Source organism: Ostrea edulis, chromosome 8, assembly GCF_947568905.1.
Source record: "Ostrea edulis chromosome 8, xbOstEdul1.1, whole genome shotgun sequence".
In the NCBI taxonomy this organism is placed as follows: domain Eukaryota; kingdom Metazoa; phylum Mollusca; class Bivalvia; order Ostreida; family Ostreidae; genus Ostrea; species Ostrea edulis.
Genome location: NC_079171.1, coordinates 23,337,486 through 23,353,308, shown reverse-complemented (window position 1 = coordinate 23,353,308; position 15,823 = coordinate 23,337,486). Strand labels below are relative to the sequence as shown.

Below are 15,823 nucleotides of genomic sequence, written 5' to 3'. Positions count from 1 at the left end.
ATGAGAACAATGATTGATTTGATGCGCACGTCAATTGATTATTACGGGTAATAATTGAACTGATCTTTTTATCTGAGTTTTTGTTAATTTGGCGCTCCTTATCAGTCACACTTGTAATATAACCAATGTTGCATTCAAAGGCGTCTGTATCCTGGATGTCCTTTATGTCGAAATACGACACCAAAGGCCATTTAAAGGTGACCATACAGGAAATATTCCTGGTTATATGACAGTGTACTACAGTGCTTTAAAGATCTTTTTTTTTAAATATCTGAATACAGACACTGCTCAAGTCACAGGAAGAACTTGTACCAAGGACTTTTAAAAATACTGTGTGTCCCTGCATCCATCATGAATCTGATCGTTCAGAGTTCAGGATTTTTCTTTCGTACTACTCTTTCAGCAATCTATCAAGAGATACTGAATTTATAAGACTCTATTAAATTGTCTTGATTTTTCATTAGTATTTGAGAAGACACTGAGTAAAAATACTCCTAATCCAATTTGTCACTTGCGAAGTCCAAACCTAATGAAAACTACACCAATTTTAAGACTTCTTTAAAGCAAAGTACAATCAACTGCAAAATATAGGTGTACATATTTATTTCATAAGCATACAAAGCTGATCAATTTAGCTCAAAAAACCTCATATGATGTAAATAAAGCTACTCTTTAGTCTTAAAACAGCAGACACTTAATGTTCATTCATATTTGAAATTTGAGTTAGCTATCAAACTTGAAATATCTATTGAATATAAATGAAAACAAGTTACAAGTAAGAGCATGGTACTATCAATTACATTATAAGTACATTAGTGTTAAACTGCAATTAGTTTTAGTTAAATACTGTTATATTATCTTAGTATATTCATTCAGTCTTTCAACCGCACATGAATATAAGGCCTTGGAATACCATTAAACTTTTTGTTCAATTCAAGATATAGATGGAGAATTATTTCATGTGTACTGCTGTTGATTATATATTTATCAATTTTGAATGAACCAATGTATGGTGTACAATGAATGACAAATGCTGATAATACATCTTGTATATAAAACTAGTATCAAAACCATTTACAAGAAAGATTTAAGAAACATATATGCCCTCCATATTACAATATTGAAAATGATCATTTAGAATGTCTGTAGCAAAAGTTACAATGTATCTATTAGTCAGAGGCAACCATTATATGTGATCTCTAAAGGTACTGAGCAGATATTTTCAAATAACCAGTTATTTGAGTCCTGACCTTTGACCTTGAGAGTTTAAAACCAATGGGAGCCATCTATTCTTTAGGCGGCACCAGACTACCAAGTTTGATGTTTGTCAAACAAGGGTTCTCAAGATACTGAATGGACAAAATCTGATGTCCAGAGTAGTTTGACCATTGACCTTAAAATGAATACTAGATATCTACACTTATGATGTGTCAGTGTACCAAGTTTGATGTCTGTCAAGAAACGCAAACTCAAGATATTGTGTAGACAATACCTATGTCCGTAGCATTTTGACCATTGACCTTGTGACTTCAAAATCAAATGGAGTCATCTACTCCTTAGGTAGAACAAGTGTACCTGATTTGATATCTGTCAAGCAAAGAGTCCTCAATATATTGAGCAGACAATATCTTGTCATGTCCAGTAAGACCCTTGACCTTGTGACCTCAAAATCCATGGGGTATCTAATTCTTAAGGAAAATTAGTGAACCAAGTTTGATGTCTGTCAAGCGAATGGTTCTCAAATATTGAACAGACGGTATCTTACTATGTCCAATTTTACCTTCAACCTTGGGATCTGGAAATCAGTAGGGGTCATCTACTCTCTAGGGGCAACCGCTGTACCAAGTTTAGTAACTGTCAGGTAAAGGGTTGGTTCTTTAAATATTCAGTGGACAATATTTTATTATGTACAGTTTGACCTTTGTCCTTGTGACTTCAAAATGAATATGGGACATTATGGGACATATACTTCTTAAAGGAAACCATCTACTTCTTAAAAGAAACCACCTACTTCTTAAAAGAAACCAGTATACCGAGTTTGATGTCTGTCAGGAAAGCGTTCTCAAGATATTGAACAGACAATATCTTACTGTGTCCAGTTTGACCCTTGACCCTGTGACCTGTAAATTAATATGGTTCATTCACTATCTAGGGGCAATCATTGTACCAAGTTTGGAAACAGTCAAGCAAAAGAATTCATTAGATATTGAGCAGACAAGATTTGCTCTACAGACCGAATTAGTCATGTAAAACAATATATACGTCCCCTCTCGTTCAAATGGAGGGGGCATAAAAATTGGATTAACTCTTTGTAACACCTCTGCCAGGAAGTAATTTTTTTAACAGCAAACTTTCCACGACACCATGTTAAACTGGACAGCGATTTCTCCTTCCAAATGGATTTTAGACAGTCAACCTGAGCCAGAGTTTTTCCTAGTTTGATGAAAGTCTCAAATTGTCTTTACAAAGCTGCATTTTCTGCAGTGGTCCAAGTGTGGCACTGAACATTGGCTGTAATAAAGAATGGACAGTACATATCACTTGAAACAGTTGTACAACAGTTTCTTGAAAGATTGTCCAACTCATTTTCTCTATCATTTACCATAACTTAAAGTAAATGATTTCAAATCAATAATATATTTTTTAAATGTTCTATCCTAAACCTTTATTAAACTACCAATAGATATTTAATATAAAATAAGAATATTGATAAAACTGATGTATGCTCCCCAAAATACATCTCACCTGAATGAACTATTTCAAATAACAAATGATTCACACAATGCTCAATAAATGTTGATATATTGTTGGAATGAAGGTTTCTTTATCATATATAAGGTATATGTTGAGTGATGTTGACCTTTACAAAATGACCTTGAGTGACCTTTGTCTGAAAGCCATTTGCCTATTACCTATCTGCACGATTTATGATCCATACTTGTTTAAAAACTAATGAAATAAGGCACTTTTCCTTATATATAAGGTGTATATTCTGAGTGAGCCTGACCTTCCCAAAATGACATTGGTCCAAAAGTCTGGTCATGAGTAAACTTTGAGTAGAGTAACAGAAAAATATGACTGTCCAAAATCCCAGCATTAAATTGGTGCAGCCTAAAGAACATTTGACTTTTGAGTCATGTGATCATGACCCTCTACAAATAACCTGGGCATAAGGTTTATGACATACTTCTTGGCTATAAGCAGCCTCTGTGTCAAGTATGACTTCTCCATGCACCTCTAACTTAGAATATTAACATTCCTAAGACTTCATAATCTGAAACTCCTAAACTGTGCCCCTAAACTTGTCTGAATGACTTGTGTTCAGGGTCATGACATTTCTTTGATCATATTTTAATTAATCTTGTATAATTTTCTGAAGTTATTTCATAATAAAATTACATTATAGAGAAGAATTTTGCATTGCACACCCAGAAACCTTGACCTAGCTTGTCCAAATGATTATCATCTGATGCTGGTTGTTGCACATTCTTTGAACACAAGCAACCTCTGCACCTAGTATATTATTCTCCTGTTTATCTCATCTTGCAATTTATGGCAAGGACAAACAAGATGTGTTTGTGAAACACAAATGCACCCGATAATGGCCAATTCTGAAGATGGCCAAGGTCAAAAGGACAAATATCTTGGTACCAGTAGAAAGATCTTGTCACAAGAAATGTTCATGTACAATATGAAAGCTCTAATATTTACCATTTAGAAGTTATGACCAATGTCAATTTTTTCTCAAAAAGTAGGTCAAATGTCAAGGTCAAAAGGTTTAGTACCCACGGAAAGGTCTTGTCATAAGGAATACTCATGTGAAATATCAAAGCTCTAGCTCTTACTGTTCAAAGGTTATTAGCAAGGTTAAAGTTTCAGACAGAATGACAGACAGGACAAAAACAATATCCCCCCCCCCCCCCGATCTTTGATCTAGGGGGCATAAAAATATCTGTAATCTTGTCCAAATGACCCTCTGCTAAGGTCAGGACATACCCTTAAGTTAAAGCAAACAAGGCTCAAAATTTTTCTAATTTCAAAGAAACAACAAAATGATCTAAATTAAGTAAACTTTGTCCAATCATTATGAAAACCCTAGGTGCAGATTTTTATATGTCTTTATGATTTGAGAGAGTGTACACATTTTAAGAAAATTCCATTAGCTAGTCTCCTAAAATGAGTACAGCCAAAATTATGCCTACAGACAAATCGACAGACAGACAGACCAACAGACAGGCATGGCGATTCTAATATACCCTCCTAAACTTCATTTGCTTGGGAATAACAAAATATAATACAAATTATGACATACAAATACCTCGCTTTTTTCTTCCCGACTTCCTAGATGAGCTTGGGGGCCTCAGTATCTGCATTCCCTCTGAATATAGTCTACAACATTGAAGAGATAAAGCTTTAAAATGTTTGTACTGCTGTAAGTTACTATTAACAAAATGTAAATGAACTTTAAATATGTAATATACATATCGCGTTTTCCAAACACATAAACAAGTTACTTCCACCCTGTGTATGTGGGGACTCGGGCAAGTGTAATTGATGTCTCTATTTGAGTGAAATCCAATAACAAGAATATTAGTAATTGCTTCCCCAAACTGCATCTAACCAATGAAGTTGAACTACTTCATGTAACAAATGACTTGCACAATGATATATAACTTTTGATATAAAGGTTCTTTTCTATATAAGGTACATGTTGAGTGACTTGATCTTTCCAAAATGATCTTTAGTGACCTAATCATTTGAAATTTATTAAGTTGCCTATTTAACTTATCTGTGTAATATATGGTCAATACCTATTCAAAAACTTTTTCCTTGTTAAATATAACCTTATTTTATTACCAAACATTTTGTCTTCACGCCGCACAACACAGTACACGTTAACATTATTTCACATTAGGAAATACTGGTCCAATCATTTTAAATATTGAATGTTTTTAAATCTTCTTTTTTTTAAATGCATTCATTATTTCTAAGTTACATTTTAATTTCTGAGGTGCAGGGTGGTGAGTAGGAATGTTATTTTTGAAATCATCACAATTAAATCATATCAAGATTGTGAAACTAAATTCAACATGCTTTAAACCAAATTTCAATGTGTTGATTGAGAGACAAAAGATTTTTGAAATCCAAATATAAACTTTGAATATTTTAGAAAGAGATAACAATGTTAAAAAGTTCTTGGATATCAACATGGTTGGTTACTACAGGCTTCTCAAAAGAATTGATCACTTTGTATTGACATTGAAACTCACTTAACAGTTTAAGTGTGTGAAAAATCTGTATTGACAATGAAACTCACTACCTGTGTGTGATAAATCTGTATTGACATTGAAACTCACTACATGTGTGTGATAAATCTGTATTAACATTGAAACTCAATATATGTGTGTGATAAATCTGTATTGACATTGAAACTCAATATATGTGTGTGATAAATATGTATTGACATTGAAACTCACATGTGTGTGATAAATCTGTATTGACATTGAAACTCACTACATGTGTGTGGTAAATCTGTACTGGCATTGAAACTCACTACATGTGTATTGATCTGTACTGACATTGAAACTCACTACATGTGTGTGATGTGTACTGGCATTTAAACTCACTACACGCATGTGATAAATGCGTACTGGCACTGAAACTCATTACATGTGTGCAAATGTGTACTGGCACTGAAACTCACTGCATGTGTGTGATAAATATATATTGACATAAAACTCACTGCATATATCAGATGTGTTCTAACATTGAAACTTGCTACATGTGTGATAAATGCATATGTATATTGGCATGATATCACGTGTGCATTGCATGTGTGTGATAAATGGAATCCTTCATTCGTATGAATGGGAGATAGGGAAATTCCACCGAGGGGACAAGATTTGCAGTCTAGGACGAGACTTTGCTGAGTCTTAAGCAGTGAATCTTGTTCCAGAGGTGGAATTTCCCTATCCCACATGAGCAAATAATAAAGTGTTATTTTTCTCACATTTTATCAGTTCAGTATTTTAATTCAAGAGCTTTGAGAAAATTCAAAATTATTGAAATCCTTCTTTGAATATATGCAAAAATTAATTACACAGTATGAAGATCTCAGCATACCTGAAAATGGTTTACAATATAAGTGTAAAGTACAAAACCCAAGGTTGTCCATAAAAAAGCTATACATAATATATATCAAATTGAAATTTGAAGAAAACAATACAAACTATTTTTCTTTATCGTGTAATGTAAATCAGAAAATATACGACATACATATGTACATCACAAGCAAAGATATGTCTTAGCAGTGTAAGACAGAAAAATCTTGTATGGCTGTCTCACATGGGTTGAGTTGGTCTCACACTAGTGATTATGTGAGAAAGATGTATATTGCCTTATACTGGCATGAGACTCACTATTAATATATAATCAATTGAAATAGAGTCTGTATATTGATGAAGCAAACTAAAGGCCAATTTCATTTGTCCAAAACTGGTGTACACTGCATTGCATACGTTATAAAACTGGTGTAAAACAACGCATTGAAAAATAAAATAAACTGTCGAAAACAAAAATATGGCAGAACATGTTATTTTCATTCTTGCCACTTTTATAATATATTCAAATCATCCAAATCCTTGACATAATTCACAAAGATCCCATAAAAGCATGAACATGATACATGCATGCAAACTATATAAACGGTGAAGCTGTTATGCATGAATTCTCATATTTTCAGTTGATGTTAATTTGTTAATCACCTCATATACCCTGACAAACTAGACAGTGATTCCTTATATTTATGTTCCCAGAACTTAGGGTATACTCTGTTCTCAATAACTATACAAGATATCCTTTATATGCAATCTTTTTAAGATGATTGTACGTACATGTATATCATTTGGATGTGCAGAAAGATAGTATTTTAGTCTGAATGTGCATGCATTGGATTTTGGTACACTAACTTGGGAATCAGTCTAAATTTTTTTTTGTTCTTTGAGATTGTTTAATATTCATATTGTAGGCATTTATTAATTAAGACTTGTAATTTTTAAGATTTTTATTTTTAAGATATTTTTAAGATATTTATTAACTGATCTGCATGTTCAAAATGACCAATCTGCACATGCATGCAAAATTTCATTTTGATTGGATTTAATACTAAAATGTCTGTAACTTTCTTATGAATAAAGTGAATGAGTTGATATCACAGCATAGTAGATAGTATGTGTATCTATATAGATTGGTGTAATACAAAAATGCCAACACTCAGTATATGCATATCCTGTCTTTTGAAGATTCTATATTTTTTCTATATTTCAAGGACCATAATGTTTATGTTTTTCATTAAATTCTTCTGAAGTTGAGGATTTTAGTATGTCTTGGCACTTACAAATTGGTATGGTTAAAATTACTAGCCACCATGTGCATGCACAATTGTGCTAAATTTTGATTAGACAATTTCAAAATCTCCACAGCTTTCTTATATATGATGCAAACATGAAATTCAAACTAATTATGCTAATCATATGTACATGATACAAATACCTGTTGGATGACATCAACAGAATTACAGATTGACATATGCACATAACGTGCATTGCTTTCTTTCATTTTTTGGTACTGAAATGACCACAACTTTCTTATTAAAGGGTAATTAAATTAAAATGATTTTTTGCTGTTGATTTACAATATGAATACCTACACATGCACACGTCAAGCATTTCATTCTGATTAGTTGCATACGTAATATTTAGATAACTGGTAAATCTCTTATGAATGAGAAAAATGGAATTATATTGACATATTCCAGGTACATACTATAAAAACTTAGAACGTAAGATTATGATTAGTTGTGCAGAAGCACAATGACATAATTTCTTAAATGGGGGGATGTTTGCTTAAACTACTCTCACACATCCTAACTGAAGAGCAACTTGAACTGACCAATGCAAGTCTGTCTTCCATTCTGAGTGATTGATGAAAAGTTCCTGTGGTTTTAAAAACGATAGAAAATGCATTGTTCCTTCAAATATATTGTTGGTGCGAACAGATATTCTAAGTATTTTTACAAACTATGGTCTTTCTCTGATCGATTGAGAGGGGTCGTAAAATCTTATGTCAGTAAAATAAAGGAGACATAATAGAAATTTGAAGGAGTGATTATTGGGATACCAGATCCCCCCCCCCCCCCCCATGTAAATATAGAAGAGAGAGGGTTAATTTGTGATGAGCCACTGTGATGAAATCTCCAAATGTTTTAGATATACATATACAACAATATAAGATAAACAACTTTGTATTCAATATTTGTATTCACCTGAGGATGGATGTTAAAATCCAGAAAGCACTAGCGATTTGAATATATTTTGAAACTGCATATTTTCCTGCTTTTTTATTTAATTATTTTGACTGTGTGATATCAACTCTTTCTATTTGGATTATATATATATATATATATATATATATATATATATATATATATATATATATATAAATTGATGATCAGATGGAGTTCAATCACATAACATTTATTTCTCTACAGGCTGTTTCGTAAGGGGATGGTTTCCCCTCACTCGTCGGGAAAAAAATGACATCTAACGAAAAACATCCGCATGGCTGAGAATATGTTACACAGAAACATACTGGATAGTTGCTAAGCATGATTACACACAGGATTGAGTAAATAGAAATATATATATATATATAGATAGAGAGAGAGAGAGAGAATTAAATACACACTAAGTCTTAAGGTTCAAGCCACATAATGCTGTAAATTGTAGGTGGAGGATCTCTGGATAGTGAGTACATGCTGCATAGATGTTCCCTATGACCCCCACCAATGATACATTGCCTGATAATTCATTTAAAAATGTTAAAGGAAAGAAATTCCAATCTTGTTTTTGATATTGCACTTTCTTCTCATTTATTTTGATAAAAGGGGTGCTTAGTTTATTAAATTCCTGAAAAAAAGCAATCGATAGAAAAATGCTGGTTAAATTTCGAATTGGAGCCTAGTAGGAAAAGAATACAGTACCTAAAATTTCTTGTGGTTAAAAAGTTAATTTCGATCTCATGGTGACATGGATGATTATTTATATGAATAATTTGTCACATACTTGACTCCAAGGAGGTTAGGTTCTTCATAATGATATCCCAGCTAGTTCCTCTCTTCTTTCTATGTCTCTACTGGCATTTTGAGACACATAGTTTTTGGGTGGTTTTCCACTCCTATTACAAGCTTCCTTAAACAGCACCTGGGTAGCCACTTTCAGAATCATTTACATGGTTCCCTGCATGTTTCATCTGTATCTCATAATCTGTTGCGTCAACTATGAAAAAGAAACTTGACATTAAAATCAAATGCAAAGAATCTAATGAAACATTAGCTTGCATATACACATGTATTTATATTATTTTTCAATCTAACATTGCATGGTGACACATATGATTAACATATATAACATGGAAATATTTCCTAAACATGGATTATTAAAGTACAAATACATGTATGCATATTTAAGAAATAAGTTTAATTTTTTAAAGTATTTAAGGGCATGAACTGCTGGGTACCTGTAAAGTGCGAAACGAAATCGAAACGAAACGAAATCCGCCGAAACGAAACGAAATCTACCGAAACGAAACAGATTGTATAACTGATCTCTTTTAATTATATCAGTTAAGCCGAAGGCCTACATCAAAGGGGAGGCGAATTTTATTGATATGTAGTAACTTTCACAGGGGCCTAAGATGCCATTTTTAATTATTATAATTAAAAGAGTTTGGTTATACAATTTGTTTCATTTCGCTTAGGTAGGTTTCGTTTCGTTTCGGTGGGTTTCGTTTCCTTTCGACATATTTCGTTTCGTTTCGGTGGATTTCGTTTCGTTTCGGTATATTTCGTTTCGTTTCGCACTTTACAGGTACCCTGAACTGCTGCGCTTTACGCCAGCATACTTCATGAAGAGTGTTGGTGCTTCATGAAAAGTATGGTGCATGTTTATGCCCTCTGACATGTAAATAAACATCATGATCTGAATTTTTAACATATTATGAACACTCAACTTAATATATTTAGTGGTACCAGACTACTATACATAAATGTAAGCTTAAATATTCTTGTATGTGTTGCTCTATTTCTACTGAATAGAAGTAGAATAGTATTCTTACTAGGCCTACTATATAATTGATACCAATAGAATTCGAATGCTGGACAACTCGCCCCCAAGACAACTCGCCCCCTCTTAGGACAACTCGCCCTCTCTCAGGACAAGTCGCCCCCTTCTCTTGAGACACTCGCCCCCCAGGGTTTGACATTAACTTTTTGGGGCACTAGACCAATCGGGCTACTTAAAATGATTTTTGCTAGACCTGACCTTACATCCACTAGCCCTGACCAACGTTCCAGAATTTTTTTTTATAAGATTCTCCATATCTAAATACATGTACTTAATTTAAATGAAAAACGTTAAGTTTGAACTAAAATGCATTTAATTGTCTCAAAAAAAATCTTTAATCTCGTCATTCAATTTGATGCTTTTACTTTCAACCCTATTTTCAGTTTCATTAAATTTTTACCGGCACGGAAATTCTTTAATCCATTTAGAATAAATTGACCTCAATATTTTTTTTAAAATTTCTATTTCATAAGCCCTAGCTGCTTTGTTTCTTCCCAACGTTTTCCTTTTTTTTTCTTTCTTGAGACATCTTTTGCTTTCATTGAGGACGAGATTTCATATTTGATTATATAGACATTCCCGCACATATGTTTAATAAACACTTTCTTATATTCAATTCAAATGAACTGTTTTGGTGTTTTTTTTAATGAAAGTGAATTCAATAATTCTATTTAACCAAAACATAACTTTACACACATTAACAATGTGTAGATGTCGTAGAACATCACTTACGACCGCGACTTATTAGAACTAAAGATAGAGATTATGTCATCATGCGGTTCATTAAATTGCTCGCAAACTCTTTACAGTTATTTTTTTTATGAATAAAATATTTTATGATTTAAAGTAAAGTTTCTTAAATTTGTTCATATTTTTAACACGACCAGTCGGACTAGTAAATAAACATTTCACCCAACCAGACCTATCATTTAGTAGTCTTGGTCGGTCGGGCGTGCCTTAGTGTCAAACCCTGCCCCCAATATTATATATAAATATATTATCACATTTTATTTTTATTTTGTGTGTGTTATTTACACTTTTAACATTTATCAATGATGAAGCATGTAAAACTCTAGTAAACTCGCTAGTTACATCCAGATTAGATTACGGAAATGCATTGCTTTATGGTGTTCATTCTAAACACACAAGCAAACTTCAGAGGGCACAAAACACAGCTGCAAGATTAATAACACGCTCAAAAAAATCCGACCATATTACTCCTGTTCTAATAGATCTTCACTGGTTCCCAGTTGAGTACAGAATTCAATATAAGATACTTCCTTCATACTTTCAAATCTCCCAACAACCTATCTCCAGTTTACATAAAGGATATCCTTACAGTTTACAATCCCACACGATCACTAAGATCCGAATCTCTGCATCTTCTCCAGGTACCTCGGACACGTACGAAAACATATGGGGATCGACGTTTGGACAAAGCTGCATCGAGTCTCTGGAATTCTCTGCCTTTTAAACTCAGACAATGTACTTCATTGTCTAATTTTAAAGTGGACCTCAGAATGCATCTCTTTAAATTAGCTTTTAATTTGTGATTATTTTTATATACTTAGTGCTCTTACATACAGCTCTTACAGTGCTGTTAACAAAAAACAAACACCCCCCCCCCCCAAAAAAAAAACCCCTGCTGTTTGTTATTATGCCTATGTCCTTGTTATGTATTTAATTATTCCTAAGGGTTGTTTTAAATTGTTTCATATGTTATTATGGTAATCATATCATATCGCTATATATTAATAATAATATTTATGCATTTTAATTCTGACACTATGAATATTTTATTCACATGTATGTGCACATCGATTTTATATTATCTTTTCTTTCACATTTGTAAAGCGCTTTAGAGAACTAATGTTGATAGGGCGCTATATAAATCTTTTAATTACAATTACAATTATAAAGATACGTCTTTTTCTTTCATACTTTAACACGAATGGCAAATTCTAATAGAATTATACATATATTTAATTATTGCATTTCAGAAAAAGTTATATTTTTCATAAATCAATTGGCAAGGAAAATTATATTTACTGATCTTCAGGTAATTGATTAAATGTCTCTAATACTGAGAAAATTTTGAGGGTGTGGGTGTTTCTTTTATCGATATAGTATACATAAGTGTAAAGGTGAAGCATGAATATTCTGATACATGTAATTATCTTTTAATGCATTTCTCAACTAATACCCGTTGAAAAATAAAATTCCCATTTTAGAAATTTTATAACGGCTTTGTTTTACTGATTCTTTTTACGCAGTGTGATTCTTTTTACGCGGTGATTTCAAAGTGTAAAGAACTCTGATGATGAGTAACTCATAACGTTTGAAGTAAATTTATAACAGCTTGGGGGAAATGAAACAATTAGATTTAACAACAGACGCAGATTATTGATAATTATACTACGTCAGCTGTAGACCAAGCTAATACTCTCCCTATACCAAACGCTAACTTGTTTCCGCTGAAATTATATATTTTACATGTACATAAAAGTGATGATGAATTTACTGAACCCAAACACTGGATTTCCACTAAAATCGTTCGTCTTGCATAAAAAGACATGAAGTTCGGTGTTAATGTGAACACGTCTTATTGTCTGTGATGTATATACTATCTATAAGAAATTCATTAATTTTTGGTAATACACCTCTTGGATTTAGACCAAAAATAATAATTGTAAACATGTATGATATGTAGGAGCGAATTATCTCAAGAGAGGGGGCGAGTTGTCCCGAAGAGGGGGCGAGTTGTCTTGAGGGCGGGTTGTCTTAGGGGCGAGTTGTCCCGATGAGGGGGTGAGTTGTCTTGAGGGCGAGTTGTCTTGGGGGCGAGTTGTCCTGATACCTAGAATTCATATACACACTATGGCAAAAATATTACAATGTAGGTTCATTGTTAATATTATTAAAATATCATACATACATGTATATCATACTATTTTACCACTACCCCTACAACAGACATGGGCAATACTCATTATACTGCACAGGTATTTTAATCAATAAATATATATAAATAAATAAAAGGAAAAAACTCTATCTCTATAAATAGATGATAAATACACTATATATCTATCTATATGCATTCCCCCTCCCATTTTTCTATTTGTATCCATTTACAGATTAACAGCTGATTAAAAATTCAGATACCTGTAAATACTGGTAAACAGACAGACAGACAATGGTAATACATGTATATGCAGCACTGACTGATGTCTATAAACAATGATGTCCTCATTTTATACTTACTAATACATAACTTTAAACACAGCACTAAGAAAATAATCTGACCCCCTTTTTTTTCTTCTTCAGTCGGTCTACGGCACGAGAAAAATAATCTCCAAGTGCTGACAAATTCAAAAACTTCTGAATTTTTAACAATACTATTTTACATTTGTAAATGGTGCAAAATACAGATAATATTTTGAAACATAGGCTACACAAAATTGATTTACATAACTTCATTTATTTGAGAGTGTGAAATAACAAGAGTGTGAAGATTAAAACACTGTTACGTAATCGTTAGAGATGTCTATGAAACTCACGATAACATGTACCCAGTTCGAATCTCGTAATGGATTTATTATTTTTTTTTCAATTTTATTTTTAGAAATACATATAAATAGTATCTGATTTCTTACAATTGAATAAGTAAAAAAAAATAAACAAAGATAAAAAATGTCATTTCTGCAACTTTATATGAAATTTACAAAAAGTCCTGGGGATCTTCCCCACTCGATTGAACAGTCTGTACATGTTCTGGTGCCGGTGTTGCGGTGATCGCTGTCGCTAGTGTTCAGGGTCGCTCTAAAAATAGCGGTAGCCCTTGACCGAAACCCCTTTATTTTTTTTAATGTAAGTTACACCGATTTGGCAACACTCTGAGAGAGAGAGAGAGAGAGAAATCCGGATCTGCTCTTGCCTTTTCATAAATTCAGTGAACTAGATTGGAGTTTCCATTTACTTAAAAAGTATATCTTCTTAACAGGACAAACATTGATAATTTAACATGAATTTGGTCTGGTATGAAAACACTGGATCTAGCTGCATACACAAATGGGGATGGGGTTGGAGAGAAGAAAGGGGGGGGGGACTTCATTTTGGGACAAATTACTTTATTTTTCATTCTATTCATATTGATGAGAGACACTTGAACCGCACATACTTTAAATGTCCTTGTCCCATTTGATTTCAACACCCTTTATTTGGAAATTTCTTTCAACGCCTATAAATCAACATATTATATAAAGTTGTTTATAGCCATGGCGTAAAGTCAACCATCAGATAAATTAACCCAAACTCTTTGCAACTGGTCGATGTTGGAACAAAATGAAATCTAAACAATTTCTTAAAATAAGGTAAACAATATTTTCCCCAAGAACTTGTTTAACCGAGCTTGACCACACCTTCCTTATTAAGGGGAAAGAGGCTGGAGCTATCCACCGGTTACCAGTTAATAATATCCAAAAATAGTGGTAATAAAGACCCAATTTTTTGGAGCTATGTACTTGTTTAATTTTCTTTGATATTGTCGCTTTGAAACGGGGTTTATATCTTTGAAAATATTGAAAATATTTTGCCAAGCTAAGATAGAATATTCTAAAGAGGAAATTCCAGTTGTTCGTCAGTTTGTTATATATCAATGTTATACATTAAGATACGCATATTCATCAAAGAATGACAAATATACTGTGTATAATAATTCAATTCTCATTTAATATTTAGAGAATTGTTGCTTTTAACGATGTTCATATGTCTAAAAAAAAAACGTGTACACCGATATTGTATTGAAGAGGAAATTCTAACTATTCCTTGATTCTGTATTTGTAAAACATTTTGTCAAATCAATGATAAACCAAAATACTGAAGATAATCATGATGATATAAAACAAACACAAAAACATACAGAAAATGAAAACCATTGAACTATTTAAGCTTACACGCATCTAATTGTATCTTAGTCGTGTCAAAGGTCAACTTACTTTTTCTCACCATTACTGCAGAATAACGATACATCACATACCCCAATGTATTCAAACTAAACGGACGGGAACAAAAATATCAATTTTAAATCATTAATTGACTATTTATATTCAATTAAATAAACAAAAACACTTACATTTGCATTGTCATCCACTCGACCTCGTTTCCTTAGGAAGTTGAATTTGCGCATGCGCGAGAATGTGGCAAGGATGCAAAGTGTGTAAGCACCCCATTATGGCTCGGTGTTGTGTGTAACAAAAGTCGTGTGTAACCCGGAAACTCACACTATACAAAATTTTGTATTTTCTGGGTAAAACACGATGAAAAATTCCGATTTCAAGGGGTCTCCAAACCTACGACACACTTTTGTGTCGTAGGTTCTGAAAATGTCGTAGGTTGCTCGTGTGTAACCTTATACGTGTCGTAAGTGTCGGCATAGTGCGCGAACACACACACACACACACACACACACACACACACACACACACACACACACACACACACACACACACACACATATATATATATATATATATATATACGGTATTTCCAATGTATGGACACAATCTAATATGTACATTATGTTTGTTGTCCCTCTATAGCATGCAAGTAATGTTCATTTCATCGTATCTTTATCACGAGATGTT

At 32.9% G+C, this 15,823-nt stretch overlaps 1 long non-coding RNA gene across 1 annotated transcript; it reads right to left on the bottom strand.

Annotated features, from left to right (window-relative positions):
• Window positions 1-586: 586 nt before the first annotated feature.
• LOC130049475 (uncharacterized) lies at window positions 587-15,610 on the bottom strand. The gene is made up of 4 exons (XR_008797990.1): window positions 15,313-15,610; window positions 9,123-9,335; window positions 4,319-4,389; window positions 587-2,511 (listed from the first exon to the last, which is right to left on the bottom strand). It is a non-coding gene; the product is annotated as an uncharacterized LOC130049475 (long non-coding RNA).
• Between the last annotated feature and the right edge of the window lie 213 nt (window positions 15,611-15,823).